The sequence below is a fragment of the Porites lutea genome, chromosome 8, assembly GCF_958299795.1.
Source record: "Porites lutea chromosome 8, jaPorLute2.1, whole genome shotgun sequence".
In the NCBI taxonomy this organism is placed as follows: domain Eukaryota; kingdom Metazoa; phylum Cnidaria; class Anthozoa; order Scleractinia; family Poritidae; genus Porites; species Porites lutea.
In genome coordinates, this window is record NC_133208.1 from 27,413,716 (window position 1) to 27,432,125 (window position 18,410).

The window sequence follows — 18,410 nt, forward strand, 5'->3', positions numbered from 1 at the left end:
AACTAATGCACCTCGAGTTCTTGAGAGCTTAGCAATCCTCCCAAGACGTCTCCCAAGTGCATCCATAACTCAAAAGTACACGATGAAGCGTTAACCATGTGTTTTATAACCTAAATTTAAGAGAAAACTTTTGAATTTGTTAACCCGATAGTACTTGAGGGAAAACAGGTGAGTGTCGTTATTGCGGGCTATGGCGTGTGCAAATCATTCTTCGCAAAGTTATTTCTTTCAAAAATAATTTTCCGGTGCATTAATAGTTTTCCGGCACCTCCGGATTTTGCAATCTTTTTAATGTTATCTTAAGCTACTTGAGTAAACTTTCTCTCAGTTTCAACACAAAAACGTCACGGTCAGGTAAAAAAATATAGTCACGTAGACATTGACGCGTACTGCTTTGAGGGCGAGCTACAATAATAAAAATTTAAGTTAGTACTGCATTGATCACTGTGATAATGTTATAAAACAATTAGTTCATGCTTCAGCTCAGCTGTCAGCTGTGTGTGTGTTGAGATATTGAGCACTTGGGAAGTTTGGAGAGCACTAATGAGGCTACGCCTCTTTCTTGCTCTCCAGACTTCCTTCGTGATCCATATCTCGACATACCCACGCTGACACATGAACTAATTGTTAAGTATGAAACTTTTATATTTTTTAGGCTAAAATTCGTAATGTTAGATCACAAAAGCGTGCGTTTAGGCCCTTGTACTGTTGTGTTGTGTTAAAGATCGATCGTTTTACGTGGATATCTAGGATGTACACAATCGCAAGGATCAACAAGGAGAAAACCTCGCTAGACTAGCCGTGGTTCGTTTGCTGTAAAAAACGGCTAAGCCCTTAACTGGGCCCGGGCGTTAGTGTAAGTAACTGTTAAGATTGGAAGATTGTCGACATCTTACGTTTATGAGGCTTGCCTGCAGTGAACGAAACTTGCAGTTTAGACACTGTCAATATGCTTGTTTTCTTATATTTTCTCTCTTATAAATGAGCTCAACGTCTTGAAAGCGTTGCGGAAAACCAGTCTGAGCTGAATGCTACCGTGCTAATGCCCCTACTACTATCGAGTTAACGTCGCAGTCCATCCCTCTTCTTGATCACCTTATTTCAGAACTTATATAGATTGCCAGTTTTCAGGTTTAACCATGAACCATGATGGTCAGTAAGCTGCTCGGGCAGTTAGTGCCATCTGTAATTCATGACCAAGAAAGCCAAATCACTGCTCAGCAGCTAACTGACTTTAGTATATCTATACAAAGATGATCTGCCTTCGCCACAGCTCTTCATGGCCGAATTTGAGTGTTGGAAGATGAAGGTGCAAGATAGGATAATTACGGCTGATTTTATGCGCTGCGTCCTTAGAGTGGTTTTCGTTTGAGTGTCGTAAAACCAAAACCAAAGTAATTACTCTGGCCAATCACATAGGACACAGACAATACATTGAACCAATCAAAACTCGAAGTAATTACATGTGGCTGACGCAAAGCGCGGGAAAATGCATGCGAGCGCGTCACAATTGGCTTTGGTTTTACTTCTGATTGGATGAAAAGGTGGCGCGAATCTTTTAAGCCAATCGCATCGTGTAGAAAGTGCAAAACCAATTACTTTTCGACACTCAAATGAAAACCGCTCTAAAAGCACGTGATCCTGATGATTTCCCTAACCAGTACATTCTTCTCAAGATTGCGGCTACTCTTCCCGTGAAATCGTGCGAGTGCGAGCGTTCACATGATCAGCACAATGAGAAGGCTAAACAATTACAAAAGATGTACCATGGCCGAGAGTAGCCTCTCCTCACTGGCGTTCATGCATATCAAGTAAGATATGCCTATCGATCTGGAAGAAGTTGTCAATTTATTTGAAAGCCTCCACCCGAGGATGATGCAATTGCAAAGTTTGCTTTTCGAAAGGGAATAGTCCTGTTGTGAATTAATAATTAAGTGGCCCATGTTGTGGCCCAAGTATATCCTAGTGACCCAGTATCATATGTAGTCAAAATAATCCCACCATTGAAGATATTTTCTTAATAGGCGTTCCGGATTTGACAAATGGAGTCTCGAAAAACGAAAGGCTGGGAATACGATTTTGGGGGGACCTACCGTAGGTGATACGTGTTTAATACATATTGACGTTTGACGCTGCTTTCAGTACGAAGACAGCGGAGCCGGGGAACTGGGGAGCTTAAGCTTTTGCCAGTCCGAGATACATTGCAGCACGCGTCTTAGTTTTGAAGAACGTTTCGTGTACTTAGCCGGTATGTATCACTATGTATGAATGTTCCAAGGTCAAACGGAAATATTGCTGTTATGACTAAAAATACCTGTTATTTTAGACTTGATCGAGTTTGAAATATTCACGTGGAGACTACTGAAAATATCCGGGAGATTTCAGACTCTAATCTGGAGACCAGCAGAAATGGCTTAAAACTGGAGTCTCCAGGGTTATCTGGGAGAGTTGACAGCCCTGCCTAGGAGATGAAGAGCAAGAAAACCAGGAGAGAATTTAAGGATACAGCCTACAATTGTAGGTGAGAAGGAGGTGGGACATGAGAGAGAGGGGCGTCATCTTTGAGTGAAGAGGGTGGAGCCAGGACGGACAGAATGGAGTGCAGTAGTGAATACTGGGCAACAAGAGAGTGGGATCTAGATGAGGAGGGGATGGGGAGTACAAAAAGGTGAGTATGAACAGACAAGGAAAGAGGTACATCAGCGATGATGTCATCGATAGAATCTACAAAGTGCACCCAGGCAAGCGAGAAAAACAGAAGACCCTTGATCATCGCATAAAAGAGAGACCATCTTCAGAGGAACTAATGAATGCAGGAAAACGAGGTCATCAAATTAACGATTAAACAAAAATTTAAGGTTGTGGAGCGCAAGGATGTAAAAGCTCCGCATCCATGCACCAGCGATGAGTTAAAAAAGGCTAAGCATGCATACTCGAAATTTCGTAACTATTGCCTCATGAATTATTCAAAGCGAAACGTTTGTTCTCTGACTTAAAACGTTACACATACAAAATTCAGTCTTACCAAGCAAAAGACAAATAAAACGCCAATAAAAATTCTTTTCGTCCTTAGCTTTTAGCATGGCAAAGAAAACATGGATACCTCCAAGATTTAAGAATGAGCTGCCTTGTGGGATTGTAGCAGTGGGGTGGCGGGCGGTGGAGTCAAGTGTCGCAGCCCGCGCTTACTCATGGCCTTAATCACAGTGTTGTGCAGTTCGCGATCGCGTGTAACGTGCGCATTTATTCTGTAAATGGATAGACAGGGCCACAGTAGAAAACAAAGTTGCCGGATTCTGATGGACCGCTAGTAAGCAAAGTTAGGGAGCTTACGCAACGACTGCGACGGCAACAGCAACGCGAACGGCAAAAAGGAATAGGTTTAGATTAGAAAAACAATAACTTTGCACGTGCATCACTCTTCTTCAGAAACGGAGAAATATCTTGAATGAACAATAAACAGGATCATACCGGATAGCAACCCGGGGCGAACAGCTCCCTTACTAGGCCTATGTCACGGCGTTTTTACGGACCAGTTTATTTTTAAACACATTTAAGGGCACTTTTTCCCGCGAAAATAGAATGTTCACCATGTCTATGATCTCGACTTGTAGGCAAGTCTAGGATGACGGGGCGTAGCTAGGGGGGGTCCTGGGGTGCCCGTGACCCCCCCCCCCCCCCCCCCCCCTTGGTAGGTCTTCTTTTGAGCAAACAACCTACAATATTCAGGTGACGAAAACGCCATGACAATATCTTGGCCGTAAAAGCCATTGTTGAAAAGCCCACTTTTTTAAAATTTATTTTTTGTAACGTATTTTCGTCAACGGCTCTTGTCTTTAGTTAATATGGGCCTTCATCAACATTAAGTAAAACATGCACGGCGTGGAGGTGGGCATGACAATCTGGTGAGTAGCCTCTGTGACCCCCCCTCTGAAAAATCCTGGATACACCCTTGAGGATGACGCGTAAGTGCAAGGCAAGCGAAAATATGAGCGCGTGATCTAAGAAAGGGTTTCCTGCCGTTTTGTTTTCGTGTTCGCGCTTTCTTAATTTCTTAATTTAGTTTTGTTTTCGTGTTCGCGATTTCTTAATTTCGCAGCCCCGACTATCTCGGAGCCTGGAACAAGCTCGGGAACCACTGAACGCCGAAACATTTAAGATCGTTTTATGACCTAGCAGCGTCACCGACCCTTTGAAGTTTATTCCCGGGTAGCCAATAGGAAACCGCCATGCTAACAAAAGCCTAATGCACTGACAAGTTAATAATTATATTGTACCCCTCTTTGTTAATGGCTTGCTATTAAAGATATTCAGATCGTGCGCTTCCATCATTTTCAATAAAGAGTCACTGACGGAGGTTCTTTGCAAAAACTGACTCTTTCACGGTGCAAAACCGGACAGGAGAATTAAAGAGAAATAGAGTTCAATAATATGTCAGCCGTTATTCCTTCAGGAAAAAGCAGCAAGGATTTGCAAACGCAGCGCATCTTCGTGGAACAACTGCGTCGCGAACTCACAGTTCAAAGAGTCAAACTCTCAATATGCGTCAATGAACTGATACAGTACTGTGAACAACAAGGAAATGTGGATCCTTTAGTCAGCCCCAAAGCTGCTCACGATAACCCGTTTCGCAACTCTGGCGGTAAATGTGTCTTATTCTGAAACTGCTTTATTCTGAGAGCTGTCTCATGAGTTGGAATCCATCTCCAGGAATTCTCAGATATCGTGGGACATTTTTTTTAACGTGAAGAACAAAGAATATCGTTCTATTTACCATTTTTGTCTTCTTGTGGTTTTATTCCGATGTGGAGGTTTCTCGAGAAAAATTTAAGTTTCTTGTAGTGCCGGATCATTCCATTCTCCGCCTACTGCATGCATGATTTTAACGACTGTTTCACTTTGAAGCCGATTGACAAGAATTGTAGTGATCTAACGTACGGTGCTGTTGTTATAAACCTGTACAAGTTGACTTTCATATCTTAAGCTGTATAGACAAACTTCTTCAGAGCAACCATTACTCGGAAATCGAAATGCATGAACATCTAGAAGCTTTGTATTTTTTTTTTCTGTATAATAGAGAAGCTGAACGTCAAGTGGCAGCTATCTACGCTGTAAAAATTCTTCTGTGGCTTCGGTGTATTGATTATCTTAGGCCAGGAAAAGCAATATGCAAAGAAAGATTGTTGACAATTGGATCCTTTGGCATGCTACATTTGCATCGATCTCCGATCTACTGAATGCCAGTGAGATCGACTGTTGTACGAGATGTCACAGCAAAGCAACAAAGCGATACTGGTCAATCGAAAGCGATATGCGATTCAGTCTAGTTCCACGTCACCACTTTTTACTTAATTAAGTGAGACTTGGTTCCTTTTTTCAGGAGTGAGCTTTTGAATCGGAAAAGATTCAAAATAGACCGAGCGAAAGAGATTTTACTATGATCAGGTTCAGTTGCTTACCGGTACCCGGCGAAGTGATGATTGTGAAAAGTTAATTTAAACTGAATCAGTTTGTATACTAAAGTCAACTTCCATTAAAAAAGAAAAGAAAAGAAAAGAACAGAGGGGTCCTCTTGTATCAACTCTAAAAATGTAGTTTTGTTTTTTTTTTTTGGTTGACTGCAGTAAGAAGGATTTTCTGAAAGCAAAACTTATTCGTGTTCGGTAAGTTGTTCTTAGTTCTTTGAGTATGCGAGTTATGCGGATAGAAGTGCTTAATTCAAGAGCAAACAATTACATGTCCTTTTATTTACAGGAAGGTATTAGTATGTACACACAATAGAGCTATTTGTTTTCTTTGTTGCTCACTTCTTACATTCTAAAGATATGCAAATCTAGTCGCGTCTTTGCATGATTAAGACCCTGTTTACATGGAGTGGGGGACCCCGGTCTAGTGGGGTAAGTTTCTTTGTTTTGTGTTCCCCAGAGCGTGAAAACAAAAGAAACCAACCCCACTAGACCGGAGTCCCCCACTCCATGTAAACAGGCCCTAAGAGGGCAGTAGGGTCCAAACTTGTGATTACCTTTGAAACTACTATACTTTAGCCTGCCGGACAGGCATCAATGGAGAGGAAAATAACCTTAAGCCATTCTTTAGGTAAGGATTTCTTGCACCATTGCATGCTTTTTTTTGTAAAATAAACCAAAAATATTTGGATCCAACCATACATGTTTCTTCAGGGGTGATAATAGGGAGCTTAAGCAACGGACGTTTATTACTGTAACGCACCTCATCTGTAAGTTAGCCTGCGTAGCTCGGGTGGGGTTGTTGTGCCCGGGGTACTTTAATGACCGCCACGAGCGGCGACCCGCCAGTACGGAGGCTAACTGTAAGTTGCAACTTTTCCCCCATTTGTTGGTAGTGGTTCTGCCCCTTTTTCTGGCGGAGGGTGGGGGGAATTGTCTCATAATATAATGCATGGTAAAGACACTTAGCAAAAAAAAAAAATTTGAAGCGTCAAGGCATATTGGATGGAAAAAGGCCCCTTCCACACAAAAATGGACACTGAAATGAAATGCTGTTTCAAATTAAACTGAACAGATTCGTGTAGACGGGACCTAAGCTAAAAATCCTCCGGTTTGGGGCTATGTTCAAGTTTCAAGTTTCAAGTTTTCAAGTTTATTTATTTTATATAAAACTATGACAATCCGAAATCTGACTGACTTGCAGGTAGCTAAAACTAATCGAGGCAGGTCAGTCTCAAAAGTTTTAAAATATTACAGAAGTCAAAAAAAGACATTAACAAAGTAAGAGTTTTCTTTAGATAAAAAGGAGAGAAATGTATAAGTAACGTGGTTCCACATTAAACCAAAAAAGGAAAGTAATTATAGGAAAACAAGTAACAAACAACTATGATGATAGGTACTAGATATATATAGAGAGAAGAGTTGTAAGTTAATATGATTTTTTAAGTCTGGCCATGATTTTGTCGTTATCTATATAGTTGACCGTTCGATCGTTTTTTAGTATTTAATAAAGCTCCTTTACGTTTTTTTTCTGAAGGTCTTCTTTGATATGTTTTTAAAGTTATTTGGCATCTCATTCCATATCTTTGCGCCAACACGAGAGTCTAAATTTTTTTTATGTAGAAATTTTATGAAGCTGATGAGCGTGTACAGTAGGGATGTGAATTTGATGTCCTTGAAAAGTTCAAAATATTTATCGGTGCATTTCTTTCGTCTATGTCGTGCATTAAGTTTAAGACGGATTCAAACTTTAGAGTTTACGAAAAAACGAATAGCATGATCTTGTCTGTTTGAAGAATAAATTAAGCGTAGTGCACGTTTTGGCAGGTTGAGTATTTTGTCGATCATACGTTTTACAGGCGTTTCCCTAAGAGATAAGACCATAGGTTAAGGAAGGTGTTATCAGTGCATTGCAAATGCTCACAAGAACAGAAGAAGGTACAAATTTGTGTCTTAATTAAGATAGCATACCATTACTTATCTTAGTGGCCGACTGTGACAATATGTTTTCTCCAAGAAAGATTCTCATCTATTAAGACTCCAAGATAATTTATGCAATCTTTTCGTTCAAGACTATTTACACTTTTATTGGTTTCATTATCATTATGGACTTTTTTTTTTGTAGGGCCGGAAAATGACATAGTTAGATTTTTTAGCATTTAATATTATGTTATTTGCATGAGTCAATCGTATCTTTCGTAAGTTTTTGACAGCGTAAAGGATATGAAGATGGAATCCACCATGAAATTGAGTTTTTTTAATTTTCAGCGGACAAAAATCTTGTACCAGAATAATTTAAAACATATTGCTGATTCTTTTTTACATTTTTCAAGACCTAAAGATGTAATAAATCATCTGTAATAACACCAAAGAAAATTTCTTATGAGAACCCGAGAAAAGGAATGTCAAATTTCACAAAATTACATCTTCAGTTCCACATGAAATTTACAGATATTTACCTGTGTTTTCACAATTCTTGTGAAATTTGACGTTCATTTTCTCGGACTCCCTTGAGAAATTTTCTATGATGATGAATAATAACATCTTTAGGCCTAAAAAAATGTAAAAAAAAAAATGCAATATTCTTTAAGTTATTCTGGTACAAGGTTTTTGTCCACTGAGGATTGAAGTTACTCAATTTCCTAGTGGATTCAGTCTTAATTTCTTCCTTTTTGAAAAAGAAAGAAATTAAATTTTTTAAAGCAAAAATTAACATCTTTTATGTAAAGTAAAAAAGAAGGGGTCACATTTTACCGGATAGCTTTTGCGCCGACTCGAAAACCATAAATGAAGGCCGGGGCTTGTCTTTTCACATAAGAACGGTGATTTCGGTGCGATTTCTGTAACTGAGCGTAGCTGCGCCGCGCTGATCCCAGACTAAAGCTGATGTTAAACGGGACGATTCGCAACGACGATTTTTAGCGCTACACCGCGTTGCAATGTCGGAACAATGTTGTAACCATTCGAAACAATGTCGCAACAATGTTACAACTCTGTGTTGCGCTAAAAATCGTCGTTGCGAATCGTCTCGTGTAACATCACCTTAAAGTGGAGAGCCTTATTAAATCTGATCGGTGTTCGTACTATACAGGATACTGGACTATAGTACCAGATGCTATCCGGTATAATCCTGTTCATTATTCATTCAAAATATTTCGCCGTTTCTAATTGGCTCCATTCTCCCTTCTCATAACCAACGGGCACTTACCATTAGAACCATTATCCGCCCTGGAAAAGGCGAGCAATTTACCAACGATTCGATGGTATATTTGATTGGAATCGAGGCTTCATGGGCAATAGACCAGAGACCAAAATGGCGTTTACTGCTATCTGAAGACGAAATAGATGAATTTCCAACTAAAACTGAAAGAAAGAAATGACCGTGGCAGGATTAGCTCAGTCGTTAGAGCGCTTGACTGCAGAGCGGGAGGTCGCGGGTTCGAATCCTGGGGCTGGACCATTACTCAGGGTCTTAAAATAACTGAGAAATGAAGGTACTTCCCTTGCCCTGCAGGCGGCTGGACCTTCGCGTGGCTCGGATGACCACGTAAAAAGGCGGTCCCGTCTCCAGTAGGAGACGTAAAATATAGTGTCCCCAATTAGCACTTTCGTGCTAAATACATTGACACTCAAATAAAGTGCTTTTTTTTTTTTAAAGTACGCAAAACGTATTGCCCGATGAATGAGATCAACGTTTTTGAGAAGTGTCTGCAAGATATACCACATGTTTATATCGATCCTACTTCATATCCTGAAACGGCGCCGAGAAATGGGCCAAAGTTTAGTACAAATGTAGCAAGTCTACGAGGAGGTAAGCTTGCTAAGAATTTTTGAATGAATAATAAAACAATTATTGAATTCGGCGGCTTTCCGTCGAACGTTGTGGAGAATTATGCAGATCTAGGACGATGTTATCGACCTCCGCCTTCAGCCTCGGTGGATAACATCATCATCGATGATATAACTCTTCACATCCTACTCAGCCTCATTCAGTAATTGCTAAATAAATGTGAACATAGCCTCAACCTCAAGAATTCAATTTAAGGGCAAGGTGTGCGTTTCATGCTAATTTATATGAATATTTGCAGGAACGATATTCTGGCGAACAACTGCCCACTGACATATCATTTAGAAATTAAGAAATAACATCATACAACAATTATCGTAACTTTACCCATACGGACAATGCAATTTTACTGAGAAATCGAACTGTGGCCACTATCACAGAGCCTGGCCTGGGTTACCTCTGTTGTCAGATGCACTTTTACGCTTTTCTTTATTCATGTTTTCGACAACCTTCTTTTTCAAAATAGCTGTATATACGTGGTGTATGAGGTGTCTTGAAGTAACGAATACACCGTTAAATCAAACCGAACTTAATGACTTCAAAGAATTTTTTCATTGTTCGTTTTAATTAAGATAAACGCTTCAGAGGCCGTAAGAATTATTTCAGTTGTTTACAACGCAGAAAAGGAGAAAGGATTGCAAGCCAGAACCAAAGGGGATCATTGGAGGAAGGAAACCGGAGCGCTTCAAATGACGTAGAAAAATAAACATTACAGCGCCCAGTACGTCAGAATTCTCGCACGCGAAGAAAGCCTTTTGTATTATATAATCTCCTCAGTTCATGATTACGGGAAAAATCCCGTTTTCATTTGACCAATTAGAAGCTCAGCACGTGATCAATACCTTTTATGGCATGATTGCGACCAATAAAAATCAGTCGGCGAGTTCTAAAGACGCTGGTCATTTTAGGGGATCGAACTACCATAAATTGGGTTGTTTGAGGCGATTCCAGGATTATTCCAGAACTGAGTCCGGAACAGAAGGAAAAATGAAAAGGAGAGCGATCTGCATAGCATTTTTCTTAACATTTTTGGTCTTGTTGTCCCTTGTTCAGGAAAGCCAAGAAATCACAGGAATTTTGATTCCCCGCCGTATTCCAAAATGCCGTCGAGCAAGCAACGGAAGAAAAGTTCGTTCCTGCCGCCGTGGAACGATCAAGTCTTTGGTTCCCGTTTTCGTGTTCACTGAGTCCGAAATCGAAAGACAAAAGTTTTTGAGGTAGGTAGCAAATATTTCACAAGTATATTTTGCACTCTTAATGCCGGATTGCGGTGATCGAGAATCCAGCTTACCCCTGGATTTTACACCGTTTTATCAAACTCTTAAACGCTTTGCCCTGGCTATTTCCTTCATCAATAAATTAAGTAGCTAGCAAAGCAAGTCCTTTGTCTCCTTCGATGCGATGGCAAGCAGCACATTCAAAAATTAGAAGACTTATCTGATCCAACTTCTCTGATTCTCTCTTGAGCAATCTAATTTTATGTATTTGAGAATCGCGCGAGAACTGAAGGTAGATCGAAACTGGTGTGAGCGATAAACCAAAAGAGGAGAGCTATTTACGGTGGCCATTTAATTTCATCCATTCAACTCCTCTCTCTCTTTTAATTAAGGACTGAGTTTTTGAACAAAATGCGACAATTTTTTTTAAAATTCTTGAAGAGGACATTTAGCCCTTCTGATAGATTGCTAATGGTCCCTCTGGATTGTTGTGCAATCTCTAATAAGAAAAATAGGGTCGACCTGTGAGCAGCCTAAACGTGTGAACCAGTTAAATATATATATTTGTCTTGTTACTTATATTATTTACCAGTAACGCCTACCCTTCGAAGCCGAAGATTGATGGCGTGGGGTCAGCTAAGTTAGGCTGATTTAGCAACAGAACGGGAACGTCAGTCAACGACGGGAAAACGCGCGGAAGGGACTAAACGCGACTTCTGGTGCTCAATTTGCCTTTCTGCGATTGGTCATTCCAGTTGTTCGATTTGCGCGCGCCGTTGTCAACTGACGCTCCCGGTCTGTTGCTAAATCAGCCTAATATTACCATTGCAACGTGACCTAACGACTTCTCCTTCTCAGTCTATTCTCGTTTAAATGGTTATACTGTATAAATTCATAAGAACTGTTACACTCCAAATCCGTTGTGGATACTTTGTGATTCAGCCTGTTGGCGTGTAGAGCCATTTTAGCACAATTTGAACCAAACCAGTCCTGTCAAATAATTATATATATTTCAGCGCCCATTTTGGTGTTCATCAACATAGCCATCTTTATTATAGACCCTACTATATCTTTCTCGCAGAAACAGCCTCAGTTTATTAACGGAAAATGTTCGCTTCGTTGGTAAAAAGCACTTGCCTTTCGGTTCCCGGAAGCCTAAGGTATTTTTATTTCCGAATCAATAACACTATGGCCCTCAATCATGAATAGTGAATTTTAGAATAAGAATGCACCGACAGATTGTCACAAATTTGTATTTAACGGGATCATAGTTATTAGAGGAGACTGGTTATGAAAAGCGGCAAACATCAATGATAAAAACAACAGCGCTGCAGTTTATGTTGGAAGCACCCTGAAAGTGCACAATCCTTTGTTTTCTGTTGGCAAATTGTTACGGAATAAATTAATGCAACGTTTTTATTGGTCAATACGGTCAAAATGATAGGAATTCTTTTGAACGTTATGCACTTTCAGGTCCACAAAAACATATAACAAAGGAGTCTGACGGGTTTCATAACCATTCCACACAATTAACTATGACGGGATTTAGGAGTGACTGGAATGATACTGAATGTTATGTGCATCGTCAGCGTTAGGCTTAATTGGTAAAGGAAACTCGTTTCAACCGATACTTAACTGATCTCAAAAAATCCTACCCTCTGCTTTGATTGGCTAAGCTTTTAAGCGAGAAAGATAAACCCGTAATAAGCCTTCATTAAGATCTCTTTGTCTTTAACAGTCGGCTATGAGTTTTTGTTCGTTCCGTTTTAATTTCTGATACGAAGCAACAAAGTGATAATTGAGCTTTGTGTCGTGCAATTTTGGTCTGACATATATCATACTTGTGATTGAAAATCACGCGAATGATTTCAGATCAAATTGCTTTCCACTCAGTTCAATTTCCGTTATAAATCAACATGATACTGAGTAAGGCGACTCCCTCAGCTTTGTAATTTCTTACATTTTTCTTTGTCTTTCTTCCCTTTTTTTTCTTTTTAAAGGAAAATCGAGAGGGCTGAAAACGCTGCAGAGAACATAGAAGACTTCTGGATGCAATAACCTGTTCTTTGGTCTTTAAATTTTCGATTCAATTCAATTCAATTTTTGTTCACATTCTTATAAAATCCTACAATCTAAGAACAGATAGTAGGCAGAAATGTACTAAGAAATTAAGGCGAGCATGCAATGCCAAGAAATGTAAATAGCTTTTTGATTACGCTTCAACTGTACTGTGCTTTGGAATAAATGCTATTGCAGTAAAATCATAAACGATGGTTTTGGTGCTGTCATATTCAAATCAGTTGTCATTGGTATTTTTAAACCTTAAATGGCTCTCTATAGCAACAGGACGGGAACGTCCGTTAACAACGAGAAAGCGCGCGGAAAGGACTAAACACGACTTCCGGTGCTCAATTTTCCGCTCCGCCATTGGTCAAGCCAGTTGCTTGATTTGCACGTGCCGTCGTCAACTGACGTTCCCGTTCTGTTGCTAAATCAGCCTAATATTGGACATTGGGGGTTGCTTGTATGCGCGTTATAACACCTTATTTTCTTGGAAGAGAAGAAGAGCAGCTTTCTATTGAGTGCTGAAAATTTTAATGTTATATTCTGTTCGATAGAGCTCTGCCCAGGTGAGCCTTCGAAGCAATTTGGCGGCCACAGCTGTGGTTCTGCGTTATTCACTATTATAGTATCTTATTGCACGCTATTCTTTAATTTTCAAATTGTAACGTCTTAGCTTAACCTTTTCATTATATGTAAGACCCTGAAGAAGCAAGGCCGTGCCTTCCGAAATATTGGCAAAATTATATATATATTTCCGACTGTAAAATCAGCCTTGCCTCTTTTGTTTTTTATTCGGGTCATTATTGTTCAGTACGGCTTTCAACTGGCTCAAAATTTTCGCGCCGACGTTTTAAAAACCAATCAGAAGCAAAACATACCCACAGAACGGAACATAAAGAGATATCCGGGTCGGTTGTTAAACGGAGTTTAGCCGGAGCCATTTAAAGACCCTCGTGCTAAGTCACGTCCCGGGCTAAGTCAGGGCCGCGCGCACAGGAGGAAGGGTCTAGGGCCTTCTTCTCCACTTTTTGCGATAAAGAAAAACATACTTTTCCTAAGTTCTTCAATAAATAAGTTTTTTGATACTAGACTAAGGATCTCGTTCCTATTCCCGTCCACAAAAGGGAATAATAAAGTAGAGTCATGATTAATATACCAGGTGAAAATTATGGTTAATGCCTGGGAAAAAGTGAGTTCCTGTGCTACTTAATAATTCGATTTCTTGTTCAACGCTCTTTATGCGCCTGAAAACCAGAGGCGATTTCATGGGTGACTTTTGAATTGCGTGAGATTGAGTTACCAAAACAGAGCTGAGGCGATTAAAGTTTTCAATCCATGCACTCTATGGAACCGCTGAACGTCACAAAATTGCAGCTAAAATCGCCGCAAAGTCGCACAAAAGCCTGTAACCTCTTCCTTCGATCACTGGGATCGGCTTTAGAAAGCTTGCTCATAGGATTATTTTACCTGCGTGATCTCTTCAAATTGCTTACCAAAAACAAAGACCAATATTAGTTAATTGTTCCTGTACTCACCGGGCTCAATTGATTATCAGTTTAGAATAATATTGAGATCGTTCGGATCGTACTGGCCAATCACATTTCAGCATGTCCTGGAGCGTATAAAGTGGTAGGTTTATCTTTTTTACTTAACCTGAATTAGAAAGCTTAAGAGCACAGGTTTCTTTTCCAACATCACTGATCCATCATAAGCAAACGTGATATAGCTACTGAATGGAATCTCCAAAGAAGCGGGATGGTTTTATGAAAGAACCTTTCAGAAAAAAAGTAACATCATCCTTAAAACCCGCAATCTAAAACCTCCTGTTAGAATTTAATCACTCTATAAGTTGATTAATCATGTTCTTTTTGTAATAAATAAAAAAATGAGACAGGACTCTTGAGCGCTAGAAACAGAGATCGGATAAAAACAATTCCATGCTTCCAAGATTAAATGACTTTCAAGATCTTGTAAACTGTATTTAGTTTTTTTATTCACTTATAGAAACTATATCCAGATAAATTGATGATACGATATAACACCAGACGCTTTAGGGATTTTTAAAGGATTATATCAAAATGGATCAGCTGTTCAACCATTTTTTTTTTTTATCTTAGCACAGATGGCCTGATTTCTCCTAGCAGTTGTCTCCCAAACATTATCAGTTCACTAAGGTTTTCAGTGCCGTTGACCTTTTCTCTCACTGCCTAGAATGACACGGTAAACCGGTAACAATATACTGTAATACAATATCAAGGGAATAATTGCATATCCGAAGCGCCAAATCGTCCTTTAGAAAAATTCGTGTAAGAACTTTTTTACTAGGGGACTAAGACCTGTTAACTGAATTTTATGTCAAAGATCGTAAAAGGTCAGACTCATTCGTCTTTATATGGACCTTTTACAAGCATGGCGACTACCATGTTTAGGCTCCACATTGGATTATTGTTCTCTCCAATATCTTCAACAACGGCCCCGTTTGCACTTTCCCTCTTAATTTGGAAATTTTCTTTGACAAACTTTCAAATTATGTAATCTTAATATGGGATGTATTTTGCATTTTTACTGAGTAGTTCATCTACGATGGCGCACAAATTTCCTACAACCGGCAGCCCCTCTCTGATGTAGACAAATGCCATGGTAAGGGGTACGGGAACACTTGGAATTCACGCCTCAAGCCATATTTATCGCTCGATACCTCCACCATGAGAGAAACGTGGCAACAGTTTTCAGTAGCCTTCATTTAAATGTTTGCATGTCAGTATTTCATTCCAAAAATCAAAAGTTACACCCACATTGTACAGCATAGTAAACAGTACCTCACGAAAGCACCTTTCAGTGGCTTTATTCTATACACTCAACAGTTAGAACTACTATGTACAGCATCCAAAGCCTCACCGTGGAAAGCATTGCTTACAGTAGGAAGAAGGATTTAATTCACAAACTCGCCAAACAGCCGTTTTTAATTGAATGATCCTGTCACACTTAGGGTAATATTGTTACTTGAAAGTTAGAACCAACTTGTACAATGGAGCAACCTCTATATATCCCAAAATGATGCTTAGTAGGTTTTTACTTTAATGGTCACACATTCTACTTTTCGACCACCTCAGTGAATTTAAACTGAACCGACGTTGCAATTGTGCAAATCAATAGTCACTCCGTCATGATATTAAGGGCTAACAATATCACCTGCACACTGATCACCACTCCGGCGTGTTGTAGTACTGGCCCAATCGATCACTTACTGGGAATCGTGTGAAAGTAAGTGTTATTGTCATATTGACTCTGCAATTAAAACGAACATACGTAAGAATCGCGGGAAATATCTTTTCTTGAATTGCTTGTTTATTTTCCGATATTAGGAATATTATCCATTTTGCCTACAATACGATATATAAATGGGAAAAAAGACAAAATCACGACGAAAGTGTGATGAATTAAAGCTCTCGACAACTTGAAGCGAACTTGGGCGTAGGTCATAGTTGAACAAAATGGAGCGCGGGTTTCTTATAGGATTTGTAATTATTCTCGCATTAACTTCCTTCTGTCACAGCTTATCGGATCTTGATGAAAATGACGAAAGTTTAGCGGACAGGAAACCTCTTTTGGAGAAACTTGGCATGGAAATGTACAGGTAAACTAAATTAATAATGATAATTTTTTTTAATACTATCTTCACCTCTTCTTTACCATGGGTACCAGAGGTTTTTTCTCGCGTCAGTGCGCTGCGAGGAACTTGGCCGACATATCTTCGGCCGACTTGACCTTTCCCTGTGATAACAAACTACATTCTCTAGGCGTATTCATTAGTGCAATCTAAAAGTTACTAAGCAGGGTTTCCTGTGCTTGCCTTTATTATACTGTAGATGATAGTTACAGAGAGTTTTTGAGTCTGTGAACGAAAACCTACAGTAAGACCAATGAATGTTTCCTCTGTTCACGGCATTGTTTATTACGATGTACAACTGAAGGTGGACGTTCTAACTTTTACTGACGTTTGTGGAAAAATTTTTGTCGAAAGCTTTTGAGCATTTGAAGTATATTCTTGTCGGGTAAAGTTTATTACAATGTACAAGGTGGTTCAAACTTTGAGTCTTTGAATGAAATCATTCAGTTGAAAGCCTAAAGGAGTTATTCCTTTTGCTTTTGTTTTAAAACTGTTCATAATTGCTAGGATGAAATTAAAGCTATTGGAGACTAATACGTTATACTAGAAAGTGTTATTTTTGCAAGGTATTTCGAGTAATTTCAACCTACAAAGTAACCTCGAAATTGATAAAAAGTTAACGAAACCCCACCAAGTGTTTTAAATAAGTACAAACGAAAAGCAAGAACAAATAGAGTAAACTATAACCGAAGGATTAAGGATGGTTACGAGGGGGAGGATTGACGATTACAAATGTCAAACTTGAAAAAACTAAGAACGTTGACCTTTTTCAAGATACAGAAGCTGCGACGTAGTCTGAATAGTCTGAAGTGTTGACTTGTCGGTATGACGATTTAAGGCTAATCAGTATGTAATATTTTGATCTAATATTAGGGATCCTCACTGGAGCCCGTATGGTAAAAAGCGATGCTACTGCAGATATGGATATGAAGGTAAAGGACCCCTGAATCCGTGGGGAGGGGGATTTCCACCATTCGGACCGTTCCGACCATTCCCACGGGTAAGGTATGGACCCCGTCGACGCCCTTCTCGTCGCAAGGGAAGCCAGACATCTGATGATGAAGAGGAATAGAAAGGTATGGCAATATGGTTATGCCTCATTAAATGACTGTTAACAAATTTCATCGTGAATAATTATCAGGAAAATGCGCTTGGAGTTGGTTACTAGTTGGCAGGGTCAGGCACGAAGCAGTTTTCAGTATAAGTGAAAGTCAGGAAAGTAATCAAACCATGCAGACTATGAATTGCGTTCCTTTGCTTTATTATGATTGGCTGAAAAAATCTCGCACCACTTTCTTAACCAATCAGCAGTGAAAACAAAAAACTTATCATTATTTGCTCATATTCATTTCCCATGTTTGGCGCTCGATACATGTTCTCGCTTCGAGATGTGATTGGTTCATTTGATTGTCAATTCTAATTGTGATTGGTCAGAATAAATCTAAACGTGTCTCACTAACACATGTTTTCCCGCCCTTGGTTCTCACAACATTTGCCTCGAGAAATGATTGCTTTACTTGGTTGTCAGCTCGTGTTTTGATTGGCCAAGGGTATAATCACGTTGTTTTCTTGAAACTCAGTGAACATCGCTCCTACAGTTGTCAGCTCTACATCGTTTAAAATCGTCATTTACATTTTATTTCTCACCAACATGTCTTTAGCTCTAGGCACATTATGAACACTCTACTCTATATTTAACCCAGTGAGAGTAATTGATGGCGGAATATACAGCCAAAGTACCATGTGTTTCCCTTCTTTCAGGTGAAAAGATGGTACGCCCTTCCTAAGTCAAGACGCAGAAACCTTTCCGGGAGAAAAGCCACGAAAACAGAATTGATTGTGTGAAAGAATCGTGGAAAATAAAACCATGTTTTGAAAAAATAAATGTAAAGCTTGATGACTCTAGAAAGAATGTCGTAGGATAAAAGCCGGCTGAAAAAAAAAGTCTACGGTCACTGAAAATTAGAGACGGGACTACAATTGATTCCAAAGTTAGCTGACACAGATAAGGCCAAAAGAAGAATTCTGAGGACACACCTGTTTTGTAGGATGGGTAGATTTCAGTCCTCAACGGACCAAACCGCCTGGGACTAAGCAAGGTGGCAAAGTACATCATGCACTTGAGTAAAAAAAATATCCCATATAGC

General features: G+C 39.6%; 1 long non-coding RNA gene and 1 pseudogene across 1 annotated transcript; both read left to right on the top strand.

Moving 5' to 3' along the window:
- The first annotated feature begins 1,146 nt into the window (after positions 1–1,146).
- Positions 1,147–1,911, top strand: LOC140945461 (52 kDa repressor of the inhibitor of the protein kinase-like; annotated as a pseudogene).
- Positions 1,912–16,025: 14,114 nt separating this feature from the next.
- On the top strand, positions 16,026–18,127 carry LOC140946152 (uncharacterized). Its single transcript, XR_012166812.1, has 3 exons — positions 16,026–16,230; positions 17,137–17,339; positions 18,025–18,127. It is a non-coding gene; the product is annotated as an uncharacterized lncRNA (long non-coding RNA).
- Positions 18,128–18,410: the final 283 nt, after the last annotated feature.